Below are 16,050 nucleotides of genomic sequence, written 5' to 3' on the forward strand. Positions count from 1 at the left end.
ATATAAATATTGATGTTTTATATTTTCTTATTTTAAAGTATTGTTCCTAATTTTTAAAAGAATAAATTCTATTATAGAATATTTGGAAAATATAGAAAAGAAGAAAACAAAATTATTCCAAAATCTAACCAACAACAGACAATTGTTGTTAACATATAGATATATTTCATTGGAGTTCTTGCAGTTTGTTTTCTAGACATTTTTAACATTATAAATGTGTATGTGTGTATATATAAACAATGTAAATATAAATATAATTATTATGTTATATATAATAAGGTATGATTTTAATATGTATAATTTAAATAATATATGTAAAATTTTAAATAGCAATTAAAAGATCATTTCTAGATCCTAACAGGAGATAACAGATTCTGGGTATAGTGACAGCTAATATTTGTCCCTGGGTGGTTTATTGGTCTCTCTTAATTAACCAAAATTACTCAGGCCATTTAGTATGACTTTTGACCATGCAAAAATATTTACTTAAGATCCGTGGCAAAGTTCTGCTCTGTGTGGCTCTATTTTATGGGGATGGATGAGGAAAGTTTCTCTTGGCAAAGTATCTCATGCAAATAGTTTAGATACTTTTTGTAAGCACTAAATAAAAATAGCAGAAATATCGTGTATTCTTTTATTACAAAAAATAACAAGAGATGCCAGCTCAACTCTGGAATAAACTATTTGGTGGTGGACACACTACCTGGACCTGAGAAAGGAGTGGAATCAGAGGGAAACTTAGGAGACAGCACTGTGAGCTGAGCTTTTCTCCCAGGCTGCAAAGATTCACAAAGCTGCACATGAGCCAACTGGAGTAAATTGGAGTTTAAAATATATCACAGGAGAGCTCACTATGTTTTTCCTTCAATTGCTGGTTTCTCTCCTGCCTTTTTAACTTTATTCCTTCTAACTTTGATACTGTGTTTTAATTTTCTGTCTTCCCTTTCTTCTCTTATTTCCTTTTCCCCTTCTCTTTCTTCCATCCTTCTCATCTCGTTTAGTCAAATCATCTTCGATTTTTCTCTTACGACTTTGCATCTGCTAAAAAAAAAGTCTTCTTATATTTAAAGGGGAGACCAAAGAGTGTTATAAAATTTTCTTTCTATTTCTGTAGTATGTTGTTTTCAGAGGTGCATTCTTCTCTTCAGTATCTAGGGAAATTTGTCCTTTCACTTTTGTTTTTCCACAAATCCCATGTTGTTAACTTTCTGTTTACTTCCTAAACAAGGAAAACTATTTCCAAACCTAGTGTTTGCCAACAGACCAACAGGGCAGTGAATTGCCTTTGCCCTGCATTTTCTCTGCTGAGATGTTGGTCCAACTCTCTCCTCAGATCTAGAGCCAAAGACAGAGGATGAGGATGAACCGGAGTCCAGTTCCCAGTGTCTTCCGGTTTTGCTGGACTGATCTGGGCTTTTTTTTTTTTTTTTCCAATGTATAATGTATGGTTAAGTGGGTAGAGGACATAAGAAGAAGAGAAAAAACTATTCTTCCCAGTTTGCATTGTTACAAGGGCTCTTCTCAATGAAGCTTAGATGACAATACAGTTTTCAAATTGTAGTCACGAGCTCCTCAACATCATAATGCAGAGCCTTGGGCCTAATCTCAGACACCAAGCATCACCATCTTTAGTGTGGGGAGGAGGAAGGCCTGAAAACCTATATTTTGAACAAGTTCCCTAGGTGAGTCCTGTGTACACAAAGAACATCTACCATGGTGCTTTGCTTGTGTAGACTCCACAACCCTGGAATGCAACTTAACACTCTTTGTCCATCCCTACTTGTCCAACTCAATGGATGAGTTGTAGACCAAGAATACTGATGGCTGCAAGTATAAAGAAGGCCCACATTTGGTCATCATAAAAAACCAGCATCACAAGAGAACATAGAGGCTGCTAAGTGGTCTGTCTGGTAATGTCTTTTGTACCCTCCCTACACCAATAAACAGACCTCAGGAAAGGCTAAAGTGGTTATTTAATTACTTTCTGGTGATTAGATTTGCTTTATTTCAGTTTCACTACATAAGGGGTCCACAGATTGTAATTTTTCCTTCAATTCCTTTGGTCTGAAAATTAGAGGAAATTCTTCCCAGATTGTCGCTATGTTCCTTTTGGTATCTACTTTCTCAATTTTCATAGAAAATTGGAAATGGTTGTGTTAGGGCTTATTGGCTAGATGCCATTTTAAATCAGAAATTCTGATAGGTATCTTAAAACATTTGCTTATTTTGGAGTAGAGTTATAACAAATTCACTTATACTTCTTAGAATTTTGTTTATATTTAAAGGTCTTTTTTGAAATACAGAAAAATACAAAATAATATATAACAAACAGTTACACTCATTAATTGAAACTGACACTTAAAATTCTGCAGTGTTTATTTCATCATTTTTGAATGAAGTGAATAAAACATTACAGATGAAGTTTGAAGTTGCTTTTACTCCTCATACCCACTTTCCATTCCCCTCTGCTTTCACCATGCACAGCCAATATTATCCTTTTAGTGGAGATTGTTCTGATCTATTAAAAAAATTTTATACATCCCTGTATATACATATATATACAAGAACAATATATAGCATTGTATTATGTGATTCTTTATTAACACAATTTATTGTATGCTCTATATTCTACCAGTTACATTTTTTCCCTCAAATTTATGGTTTGAGATCTAGCCACGTTCATATATCAAGATCTGTTTAATTTCTTTTACCTGCTTTATAATATTCCTTCTTTTGTATATACTCATATTTATCAACTCCCTGATTGCTTACAATTCTTAAAATATTACAACAATGCTGTAATGAACATTATTGTTTATGTTTCCTTGTGTACATGTGCAAGAATCTTTTCAGGTTATATACATAGAAGAGTAATTTTTGGGGGTATTAGGGTATGCACATTTAATTCTACAAGATATTATCAAGTACTTTTCTTCACATTTTTGAACCACTTTTTACACCTATCAGGGCATGAAATTTTCTGCACTTCTAAATTTTTGCCAATTGTTGATAAGAGCAGATATTTAATTTTTGCCGATATGGTGAGTGCAAAAGAAATGCCTTACTTGTGATAATTTTACCTCCACTTGCACAAGCCTCCATGTCTAGTATACTCATGAATCCCAAGCACCTAAAACAGTGCCTGGCTCAGAGTAGGGGTCAATCAATGCGCTATTGAATGTTGAATATGTTTACTGGTGAGATCAAGCATCTTCTCACATATTTACTTGCCATCCAATATCTTTTTCCTGTGTATTGCCTGGTTTAATTTCCTTTGCCCATTTTTCCATCGGATTGCGTGTCTTTTTCTTATTGATCTGAGGAGATTCTCCATATATTCCAGCTACTAATCTCTTGCTCTGTATCTTGCAAACAGCTTTCTCCTGTTGTCCTTTATATTTTTTTATTTGATAGATTTTATTTTTAGAACAGTGGATGAATGGAATGTACAGAGAGTTCGCATTTACCTCCTGATCCCACTCAATAGTTTCCCTTATCAACATCTTGCGTTCATGTGGTACATTTGTTATGACTGATGAGCCAACATAGATACATTGTTATCAACGAAAGTCCATAGTTTACATTAGAGTTTACTCTTTGTGTGGTACATTCTATGAGTTTTGACAAATATATAATGACTGCATCCATCATTATAGTATCACACAGAATAGTTCCACCACCCTAAACTCTCCTGTGTGCCATCTATTCGCCCCTCCCTCCGCCGGAACCCCTGGCAACCAATGATCTTTATACCGTCTCCACAGTTTTACTTTTGCCAGAATGTCACATGGTTGGACTCATACAGTATGGAGCCTTTTGGCTTCTAGCAATATGCATTTAAGTTTCCTCCATGTCTTTTTTTTTTTTTTTAAGATTTTATTTTTTTCCTTTTTCTCCCCCAAAGCCCCCAGGTACGTAGTTGTGTATTCTTAGTTGTGGGTCCTTCTAGTTGTGGTATGTGGGACGCCACCTCAGCGTGGCTCGATGAGCGGTGCCATGTCCGTGCCCAGGATTCGAACCGATGAAACTCTGGGCCGCCTGCAGCGGAGCACGTGAACTTAACCACTCAGCCACAGTGCCGGCCCCTCCTCCACGTCTTATTGTGGCTTGATAGCTCGTTTCTTTTATTACTAAACACTATTCCATTGTATAAATTTACCACAGTTTGTTTATCCATTCATCTATTGAAGGACATCTTGATTGCTTCCAAGTTTTGGCAATTATGAATAAAGCACTTATTTGGCAATGATGAATTAAACATTTGTGTGCAGGTTTTTGTGTGAACGTACGTTTTCAACTCATTTGGGTAAATACCAAGATGTGCAATTGTTGGATTGTAAGGAAAGAATACGTTCGGTTTTGTAAGCAGCTGCCACTGTCTTCCAAAATTGCTGTACCGTTCATTATCTTTTCATTTTTATCATGTAGAAGTTTAAATTTTGGTTTAGTGAAATGTGTCACTTTTATGGTTTATAATTTTTGCTTTTTAAAAAAATTCCTACTGTAAAATCATAAAAATATTAGTGAAATCTCTGTGATTAAGAGTTTTAAATCTTATTTTTATATTAATTTCTTGAACCTAGCATTCTCAGCCTTCTACATTCTGTCCTCAATCTAATTGTCTCCTATCTTCAAAATAACCCCTGTCCTCAGGCCACATCAGCCTACCTGTTGACTCCCAAATGAGGCATAGACAGTCCCCCTTCTATGCCTCTGATCTTCTGTTTCCTCTGCATGAAGAGGTCATCCTTGTTTTTGTCTAAGGTTAAGTTCTACTCCTTCAAACTCAAATGAAGCTTGACTTCTCCATTGTGGCCTCTTCTGATCTCCCTTCATTTGCTCCTAAGACCCTTTTCATATTTTTCACACACAGAATACAATATCAACATTTTGGTCAATAATTTATGAGTATCTTATTAGCAGTTTAAATATAAGAAAGGAGCAGTCATAGAGGAAAATACAGCACCTTAGAGATTTTCTAGATGGTATTTCATTTATTTATGTATTGTAGGAACTCTTGATTTTTCACCCCTCTCCTAATTTATTCTTCCATTTTAAGCTGTGTGATGTTCTATCTATTTCAGAAAAGCAAAGTCCATATTTTACTTCTTGTTAAAAAGTCGTGCTTGGTTTAAACATTCATAAGATGAAATAATAATGATTTGAGGTTATAGACCATCTTCCATCTAATATCCATCACTATGCAGTTCAGTGGATAGTAGATTCAATTATCAACACATATTACTCTTTCCCACATCAGTGATATTGCACACAATGTGAGAATCTACAGCCCAGAAGAGCCACAATAGAGCAATAGCCAACATTCCTGTTCTAGAGAAGCTTGTATTTTTGGACTGAGTGTGGCTTACTATTTTCAATTAAGATCTGATCTGTTCATATATCCCAATAAATTTCCTAACCAAGTTCCATTTTTCAGACTTTCTTCACGATCTCACCACACCCAGACTCTGCCTTCTACACGAATGATTGAAGAGATGCAGATCCATGCTATCTATTAAGTATTCTTCTGGGTGGAGAAAAAGATGATTCAGTAATATCAGTATTCTTGATATTCAACTGATTTTCCCAGTTGCGATAGGCTTTTCTAGAGGAATGTATCACTGTAGAAATTTTACAAATATTTATCAAAACCATCCTGTCGTCTCTAAAACAAAAGGTTGGGAAATCCCACCCCCCAGCCAACAGAGTGTCATGGGCCTGGATAAATTATGGTCTTCCTTTTAAAAGATTGGACATATTTTCTGAGATAATAAGGAATTTTAATGAAAGCATAATATAGGCCACAATCAGGATGGCATTAATGACATATTCACCGAGGTCAAAGAACATGAGTGTTACAGGGCAGACTCTACTTTCTCCAAGTTTTGCTGTTATTCTATTGTTTTCCTCTTGAAGAATGTGTTCCTGATGGTGATGTTGATGACAACGATGATGATGCTTTTTAGAGAAGGGATATCACAAGGCTTACAAATATTCATAAATGTTAAATAATGGTTCATACTGATAGAATTATTGCATCATTAACTCTTGTCTATTTTCTCAAAGTTCTAATTTTAATTACTAGAATTTAAAAAAAATAAACAGAATATCATGGAGTTACATCTTTCACCCAAGTTAGAATCCAAAGTGGAGGATGCAGAGGATGGAATTTGTAAAAAATGAAAAACAGCCTAAATCTCTTAGGAATGTGCACATTGGGGATTAATATAACATCACTCAAATAGTCTAATGCAGATCTTTTGTTTTTCTCCAGCATTGGAATATGTCATTTATATTTTGGTTGAGCACCAAACAAGTGTGTTGACTTGCCTTTAGATTGCGTAAAAAATTATGTTTTGAAAATGTGTATTTTTTACAAAATCTAAATCTAGTAAAGATATAAATTGTTTCACAATCTTAATCTGTTAAGGAGAGAGAGACACTGTGAGAGATGTTCCAGCACTGAGACCAAGAGAGGACAGAGCAGAGTACAAACTCTCACGTCATGCTCATGCTATGACATATTATTATTGAGTGGAAGAATGTATGGAATTGATGAGTTTGAGTTTTGATTGTATTTTACTTGTTTTGCCTTCCTGTAGAACCTGCATGGTACTGCCTGTATGGTAAATTTGAACAAATTAAAGACTTCAATATACAATTTTACCACAAAATTGGTAAAATTGTCACCAACAATTTAGGAGAATAAAAATGTCTTTGTTTTATATTCAGTGCCTGCTGTTGACATCCAATAACAGAATATATGTCTCTATGTCAAAAATTAGCTTAAAATACCTACCTTTAGCCTCCCTTTCCAGCTTACCTCTCCAGCTTCCTCTCACGCCTTAAGCTCCAAACAGAACAATTACTTTCTGCAATTGCCCCAAAGACTGTGGCCTTTCTAGTCTCATGTGCCTTTGTACGTGCTGTTTCCATTACTCAGAATCCTGATTCTGCCTCATATCCTCAATGCCCAAGCCCACCTGGAGGAATGCTACTCATCTTTTTCAGAACCAGATCAAGCACTGCTGCCGCAGTGAAACCTTCCCTGATTCTTCTGTGTTATCACTGCGTTGTGTTATCACACTTCAATTAGTGCATTTATGCCATATTTACTTTTCTGCCTGTCTCTTCAAGCAGATCATTTCTTTAAGGGCAATGTTTGTAATATCTGTCTTTGCGTCCCTTGCATTAACATGGACTCAGTAGACACTCCAAATATGATTATTCAATGAATAAATAATTCATAGATGTTTATTCTCAGGATGTTAAGAACCAAAAAAAATAATAAAGGAGACATTCAGTGTGGATAATTCAAGCTCAAATATCTTTTTCTCTCAGTTTATTCTGACTCTCTCCATCCTTTTACAGGTACACACCCCGAGTGCAATGCTGGCTATAGAGTCTCCATAGGATCTGATGTCTGTAAGAGAAGAGAAACCACCACGACTTTCCAGAGCATTCCTTGTGAGTTCTTGGTGCTTTTGCTGGAAATCCTGCAGATTGTTTGGGTGTGCCAGTGGCCTGGCTGTCATCTTCCCTATCAGTCAAAACCATACAGTTTAACTCACAATTCAATGAAAAGCTAATTTCCCACTCAAACTGGGATGTAAGCCCAGTACCAGCAGGGAATCTGGAGTGGGGAGAGAAGCTCCCTCCTAAGATCTTCGGAAGGTGAAGTAGCGTCAATGCACTGACTCAATTTTAGAGGTAGAACATTGCATGACGAAGGGAGGATGTCTTCCCTACCCCTACCCCACTTCTGACAATTCGCATCACTTTATAAGCTACGGGTTGTAAAGTTAATGTGCTAAAGATGGCTTGATTTCTTCCTAGGCGTTCCTATAGGTATTTGAAATTGCACGTACTTTTTTATTCACCTGAATTTTTAAAAATAAATATTGTTAAGACAAAAGCATACATATAACTAGGATCGAAAGACTACATTCTAATTGTAGAATATTCTTATTGAGAGTGGTTTCAAAAATCATATTCTTTAAAGCCCCTTTTGGCATCTAAGGAAAAACAATAGCCCTGAAAAGATTTTATGACTTTCCTCAAGGTCACCCAGCCATAGTTTAATTCCTGGACTTCAACCAATTCTTTTGAGCTTCAGACCAGTGTTCTCTGTTTTAAAAGGTGATGAAATTTAGGATGAGATTCAAATAAATACTAATAATTTGGTATGATAGAAGATTATTAAAAATAATTTTGGAGGACTGGCCCCATGGCATAGTGGTTAAGTTCTGCATGTTCTGCTTCAGCGGCCCGGGTTTGCGGGTTCAGATCCCAGGTGCAGACCTACTCCACTCATCAGCCACCCTGTGCCAAAGACCCGCATATAAAGTGGAGGAAGATTGACAGAGATGTTAGTTCAGGGCTAATCCTCCTCAAGCAAAAAAAAAAGGAAGAAGATTGGCAACAGATGTTAGCTCAGGGCTAATAGACCTCAGCAAAAAATAATAATAATAACAATTATGGTCCATAAGTTAGAAATGATGCACATTCTCTTCATAGAGTTATGTGTATAAATAAAGTTGATTGAAGTTAGAAATGCTATTCATGTGTAGCCAAAGGAAAATTACTATCAAATGTAGAGTCATGTAAGTTAAATAAACGAATCCAGTTAAGATGTCTAGATCTTCAAATGACTCAGTGCCTATTATAATTTTTTAAATCTTTTTTATTAACTCATTAATTGTTGAGTAATACATAAAGAGAAATAGCCAAGATTAAAAATAGGTGAAAGTAATCTTCTCATGAAGATATTAATTTTTCCCAGGAAATAACTAGTCTTGCTAACACAAAAAAATTATTTGCATGTTTAAGTCATGAGGAATCTCTCTACCCTAAGGTCTTAAAATCCAACACGACATGGATGATTGCAATGTAGGGCCATGAGGTTTTATTTCCTTGACTTATACTCTTAGAGAATTTTATCCTAAAGTTGCCAACCAAGACAGTTATTAATGTACGTCTTATTGCCAAGGAATGCTCTGTTGTTTCTGTTCTTAACAGCTGGATTCACCACATAAAAAGTGACCAAAGGAAATAGTCCACATCTAAAAAATGTATACAAAAATGTTAAATTTATTAACTTCTTTTAGAAGTATGTGTAAACTAGACACCAGTTAAAATCATCAGTCGATATTTCTCTTTGTGTTGGGCCAGTCTGAGAAGAGAATTGATGATCAGAAGTCTTCTGTGTGCCTTCTTGTGCCCTCGCCCATCTCAAACACCTCCTGCCACCCCAGGGTTTCTAGAAGCCTGAGTTATGGAAACTTATGAAAAGCCTAACGTCCTGCATTAATTCTCTTATCAAACCTTCTATATCCCACATCAAAATGTACTTCTCTGTATCTCTCTACCCAAAGCTCTGATAGTAGAACAAAAATTATCCTTGAATTATGTATGATTTTCTCACATAATTCTCATATAAATTTGCATTTAACCAAAGTTTCATGGAGGCACAATCCTGTAATCCAAAGCGCTATAGTCAATGCCAAAGATTTCTGACAGGCCGGAAGGGATGAGATACATTTAGGATATCAGTCACTCCTAAATCAAACTACATAGGGAAACCCCTGCCTCAGGGATGTCACATTGTATTTATTAGTCAGGGTTTTTGAGAGAAACAAAACCAATAGGGGATTATATATATATATGAGATTTATTATAAAGAACTGGCTCGTGTGAATATGCAGGCTGAGAAGATCTGCAGATGGCAAGCAGGAAGCCCAGGAGGGCAGATGGCACAGTTCCAGTCTGAAAGCCTGCAGGCTCAAGACCCAACAAGAGCTGGTTTTTCAGTTTGTATCCAAGGGCAGGAGAAGACCAATGTCCCAGCTCAAGTAGTCAGGCAGGAGGAGTACCCTCTTCCTGAGCCTTTTTGTTCTATTCAGGTCTTCAATCAATTGGATTCGGCCTACCTCTATTAGAGGGGACCATCTGCTTTACTCAGCTTCCTGAGTCCAATATTTATCTCCTCTAGAACCAGCCTCAGAGACACACCCAGAATGATGTTTGACCCTATGTCTGGGCACCCCATGGCCTAGTCAAGTTGACACGTAAAATTAACCACATGTAGACAAAAGATTAATTTTAATCTGTGAGATTCTAGAGAGCAGAACTGGGAACAATGGACAAAACTCATAGGAGGCCAATTATTAGGGTTCATTATAAGAAGTTTATAATACAGTCACGCATCACTTAATGACGAGGATATGTTCTGAGAAATGTGTCTATAGGCAATTTTCTTGTTGTGCAAACATCATAGAGTATATTTACACAAACCTAGGTGGTATAGCTTACTACAAACCTAGCTATCTGGTATTGATGTTATGGGACTACCATTGCATATGTAGTCCATGATTGACCAAAACATCGTTCTGTGGTGCACGACTGCAGCTGCAACCAAATGAAAAAGAATAGACTGTTTTGTAGGAGAGCGAGCTTCCAGATCTTCAAGCTGAAGCTGATCTGTAATGGATGCTTTAGAAGGGGTTCCTGCTTTGAGTGAAGTTTGGACTAATGCCCCCCTGAGACGTTTCTACTCCAGAGAGATGTACTATGCTATATATTTAAAAGGCCAGTCTTATTTTTATGTAATCTCAGCCAACCCTCTGTTCTCCATATCACAGCTAGAGGGACCTCTTCAAAATACTTATCTGATTGTGTAGGAGATTGTTAAGGAAGTTCTGCCAGGAGAAGTTGATGAGGGTGTAGAGAGGAGAAGTCAAGCCAAGTCCCAATTGCAGTCAGTCTCTAGGGAAGGCTAGAACAGAAATTACATCACAGAGCTGATCCCATAAGCAATGAGCTACCCTGACAGCCAGTATCTCCTAGACACTCCCAGATCTCTGTACCTGCGGACAGAGCTGTTCAAGTCGCCCAAGGACAGTCCCCTGAAGCAAGGTATGAGAGTAAGCCTTTGGGAGCACAGTACAGAGAGGCTGGGGGATGGATGCATAGAGAGAAACCATAAAAAGATTCTGAAGGGATCTAGGCAGAGAATTGACAGTGTTCTCATCATGTTTCGTTTTAATCTGGGATGACATGTGGTCCAAAACATCGACTGTGCTAAGGTTGAGAAACCCTGCAGATTACATAAATGGATCAATCAATGTAACAATCAACCACTCAAAATCTTATTACAAAAGACAGTTCCCATGTTACATTTTACAGGGAAAAATTCTTCCCTGATATATTAGGGAGGCTCTTTCTATGAAGAATTTGTTTGTTCTTGAAATAAATATCAATTAGTGTCTTTGAGCTATAAGGAACTTCTATGTTGCTAAGTTTTTTGTTTTTTCCCCAAACAATCTGACAGTTGAAAAAATTTGGGAGGTGGGAAAATGGGCTCCCATTCAGTTCTACATTTTTCTGGAACAAAGCAATAAAAGTAAGAGTGACATCTTGCTGACTGTTTAACTGCCAACATTGCCACCTGCTATCTTGAGGCTACAAGCAGGGTTGTTGGCACCCTTGTACTCGGTGAGGAAACCAGGGGATGATGAATAGCCAGTCACCAAAATCAAACAGCGTGCACAGCAGTGGCTGGCACAAGATGAAGTGCTTGCTAAGAAAATAGAATGGCGAGTTGAAGCTCCCAGACCGTTGATCAATCTTGTTCGTAGCCAACAATCAGTGTTTTGCTTTTGGCTGCTAGACTCTCACTACCCTTCCTGGTTCCAAAGGAAGCCAAGGACCCTTCATCTGTTTATACAGACCATGTGTATCTACAAACAGAACTGTACAAAGTTATTCCTTTGGAGCCCAGGCATCCATGTACTTTTTCCATATATAAGCCAAGAAATGAATGTGTTCACTGTTTTTATTGCCCTGTGGGATCTTGCTACAGATTTACTAGTGGTATGACTTAACCTAATTTCTAACCTGCATATGGAAAAAAGTTTAAAACCAGTAGTTCCTGTTATTGTTAATAGAACTGGGATCTTTCTGACCTCATTCATGAATATAGAAAGACCTCTCCATAGACTCATCAATTTCACTTTACAGACTTAACTGAAAAATTGACTAGCCCATGGCGTAAGTAGCCACACCTTGTAAGGTACACTTCAGTAGAAATGGGAAAATTCAGCATTCGTAGCTGTTAAATAGAAACAGGCTAGTATTAATGTTAGTAAGGGAGAATATGTGTCCATCATAACTCCTTCCATGAAACTCTGAAAATAAAGGCTATTTTTTCAGAAGGATTTGAGTTCATTTATTAATATAGTAGGTATTGCATCATTTCCATAATGCTCTCTGGTCCTTCTAAATGACTGATCACTTCCACTGTGCCAAGCTACAGATTTACATACTTCTTTTATTGCAATTGTCATACGATTTTATTATTTCTAATATTTATTGAAATGTCCCTTTCAGGCTTTTAGTCCTTTGAAGGCAGTGACTTCTGTCTTACTCTGTCACTGAACTGCAGCCCCTGACATAGCACACATGCAGTAAATGCTCAGTAAGCATATATTAGATACGTGAATTAATGAATGGAAAATATAAAGCAAAGGACTGGAAGAAATTAATCCTCAAGCTCCTTTACTGCCTTTGGTGGACAAAAGATGGCCTCTAGTGTCTCGCCTTTATATAATCTCCTCCTCCTAGAGTGTGGATGAAACCTATGAATATGATGAGATATCATGCCGGTGATTATGGTACGTTATGTAGCAAAAGGGACTCCTGAAGATGTAATTAAGATTATTAAGTTTAAGTAGAGATTTAAATACTGCAGATTAGATTTAATTACTGAAAATTGTACAGATGTACTTAAGGTTACTGAGCAGCTCACTTTTGGTTAATCTAAATAGAGATAAATTGGGTGGGCCTGACCTAATCACATGAGCCCTATAAATTTGAATCCAGAGATCAGAGACAGAAGTCAAAGACTGGAAGCAGCAGAGACTTTCTCTTCCTGGCCTTGAATGAGCAACTAGCATGTTACAGAGAGGACCATGTGTCAGGGAATGGTGGACATCCTCTAGAAGCTGAGAACCGTCTTCCCTGACATCAACCAAGAACACAAGGACCTCAGTCTTATGGTCGCAAGAAACTGAATTCCACATAAGGGCTGGGAATTTGCATCTTCTGTTCATTAATGTATCCACAGGGCCAAGAACAGTGCCTGGCACATAGGAGACTTTTCAAAAATATTTGCTAAATGAATCAATGGTTTTTGAATTGGATTAAATTGCCTGCTCTATGTTATTGCTGTACCGATTGCATTCAGAGGGGTAGAGAAAGTATAAAGTACACTCGTTGTTTTGAGGATTTACATTCTGTTATTTTTCTTATAAAATGGAGATTAACATGTAGAAAAGGACAATCTGAACAAGACTGCCTTCCCTACCCCAGTAGACTATTGAGTGCCGTAGAGGGAATACCGTGAGCATTGGAGTCAGACAAATTTGGGCTTGTTCTAAGGTCTAGTGGCTTACTGGCTGGCATTATATTGACAATCCCAGTTCCTCATCTGCTGATGGGGATTAATAATATCTATCTTACTGAGTTGCTGCAAGGCTTAAAAGCAATGCTTGTACATGTGGAGTGTTCAATAAATACTACAGTTATTTTAGGGCTGACTTAATCACTTCTAGTACTTTATTCTTCATATTTTCTTAACCCCTTAAGTAAAGTTAGTATTTAATCTGAATAGGCGTTGATTGAATCCTCTTGGAAATGTTCATGTGTGTTGTTTCAGATCCATATCTAAAGGTATTCTTTATATTAGGTGCCCATCAAGATTAATTTAGAGTTCAATCAATGTGGAATGCAGATCTTAATAGGTAATAATAGGTACAGTGTGGAGTAATGGAGCACATGGTGGATTAGGGATGTGGAAATGCAGATTCCAGGCCCAGCAGCATGACCTTAGGCGAATGATGCCACTTCCCTTTGCAGAGAACTCAGATGGCTCCCATATGGCCTTGGAATAACATCGAAATTTCTACACTAGTGAAAGAGTGACTCCTGCCCTTGGCCCTGAGCTTTATAACAGCTCACTCTGTCCGTATTTCGTCTACACCCTCCCTTACGGGACAATGAGTTTGTGGGCCTAAAGTGATGTGCCCACCAGGAACCTAGGTACACCTTTGAGATCCGTTCAAGCTAGCAGGAAGCTGGATCTCAGTATCCCTGGTCCAAATGGGCCTGAGTCTGCTTCCAAGGGCCACAGGGTCCTTTACCTTGGGTTGGTCCTATGCAAGACCACTTCCAACTCCACGAAAGCCACTTCCAAAACTCCCTCTGAGTTTGCTAATGTTTTCTCTGCTGGAACACCTTCCCAACTTCCACATTTTCCTATTTGCCAATCAGAAGGAATTGCTTATTCCTCAAGTACATATGTTTTGTATCTGCATTGTCTTTGGCTGTTTGTTTGTCAATCTTCTTACACTAGATAATAAGCTTATGGCAAGCAAGTTCTCCTTGTTCATGGTGGTATTCTCTACAGCACATATTTCAGGGTCTTGCACATCTCAAGCACCCAGGAAACATCTAGCAAATGAAAGGATGCAAATTTTCTGAGCCTTGGCTTCTCACCTCTAAAAAGCAGTCTTACATAGATTATCTCAAAGGTTATTTCCAGATCTAGTAAGTATTTTACAGCACTGTATATCAAAATATTACAAGATTCCAGTGACCAGAAAAACAATGTTGAAATGCATCATTTAATAGACTCCTAGAAACCATTTAGACTAGAAACGTGGGGGTCAGTGTAGGAATTCCACCTACAACATCCTGGAGAGATGATCACCCAGCCTGACTTGAATATATCTAGCAATAAAGAGCTCACCATCTTGTAAGTCAGCATTTTACTTTGTTTCTCCTTGAAGTGTGAACGATCAGAAAGTGTTTCCTTATACAGAGCCTAGTGCAAGCATTCTCTTTTTTTTTTTGGTGATCAAGATTGTCCCTGAGCTAATATCTGTTGCCAATCATCCTCTACCTTGCATATGGGATGCTCCCACAGCATGGCTTGATGAGTAGTGTGTAGGTCTATGCCTAGGATCCGAACCCTCAAACCCTGGGCCACGGAAGCAGAGCACGCAAACTTAACCACTACACCACCAGGCTGGCCTACAAGCATTGTTTTTTCTAGACCAAACATTTCCAGTTAGTGTTCCTATCCTGAAATGGCATTCAGCCACCTCCCCTTTCTTATGGTCCTTGTCTGAGCACATTTCAATCTCTAACTCCAGCTTCCCAAGGTTGTCTGACCAGGACTGGAGACAATGGAGTCTGGAACGCCCCTGTCTAGGTGCTTTTTCATCTGTGAAGACGTCCCAGCATAACAGTTTTACTATGTTGTTTTTGTTTGCAGTGGCAACACATTGTTGGCTCATGTGGAGTCTATTATCAAGTAAACTCTAGAGTTTGTTCATGGAAATTGCTATTAAGCCAGGTGTCTCCTGTCCTGCACATATGAGATGATCTTGGAGCCCAATAATATCTTGTTAGTTTCAGCCCAATATTTCAACCTGTCATAATATTTTTAAAACTTGATTCAGTCATCCATCATCTCAGCCGTCTCTCCCAGCTTTGTGTTGGCTGTAGATGTGATAAGCAGGCTCCCTTGTCTTCATTTAAGTTATTAAGTGTTTAATGCAAGAGAACTTAGCATGAAACCCCACATCATGCCGCCAGAACACTGTTTTCCAAATTACATTCTTCAAGATACTAGTTGCATGAGATGTTAAAGGAAAAAGGAGGAAAACTTTTCCATGATCAGATAAATTTGAGAAACACCACATACTGTGTGCCCTTTCTTGGAAATCTCAGTGCATATTGCACGCTGTAAAGTGAGGAGTTTTGCAGGAATGAAGAGCCTTGTTTAACTTCAATTAACCCAACACTTCCTGAGCTTATTTATATGAGGAACGGTTCGGTGGTGGTTGTGTTGGTTGGTTTGTCTGTTTTAACGTCCTGCCATGTTCCTGGTTCATGGACAATACTTTAAGATACCCTCCCTTACAACCTCAATAACATACTTTAGACTACTACCACGAAGATCCAAATTAATAGGTATGTAGTTTCAAA

General features: G+C 37.8%; 1 long non-coding RNA gene across 6 annotated transcripts in view; it reads left to right on the forward strand.

Annotated features, from left to right (window-relative positions):
* Window positions 1–16,050, forward strand: part of LOC106781985 (uncharacterized) — a 327,364-nt gene that overhangs the window by 243,384 nt on the left and 67,930 nt on the right. For all 6 annotated transcript variants that reach the window (XR_011429326.1, XR_011429323.1, XR_011429324.1 and 3 more), the window contains one exon: window positions 7,372–7,467. This is a non-coding gene — a long non-coding RNA (uncharacterized lncRNA). The remainder of the gene's footprint in view (window positions 1–7,371; window positions 7,468–16,050) is intronic.

Source organism: Equus caballus, chromosome 19, assembly GCF_041296265.1.
Source record: "Equus caballus isolate H_3958 breed thoroughbred chromosome 19, TB-T2T, whole genome shotgun sequence".
Classification (NCBI taxonomy): Eukaryota; Metazoa; Chordata; class Mammalia; order Perissodactyla; family Equidae; genus Equus; species Equus caballus.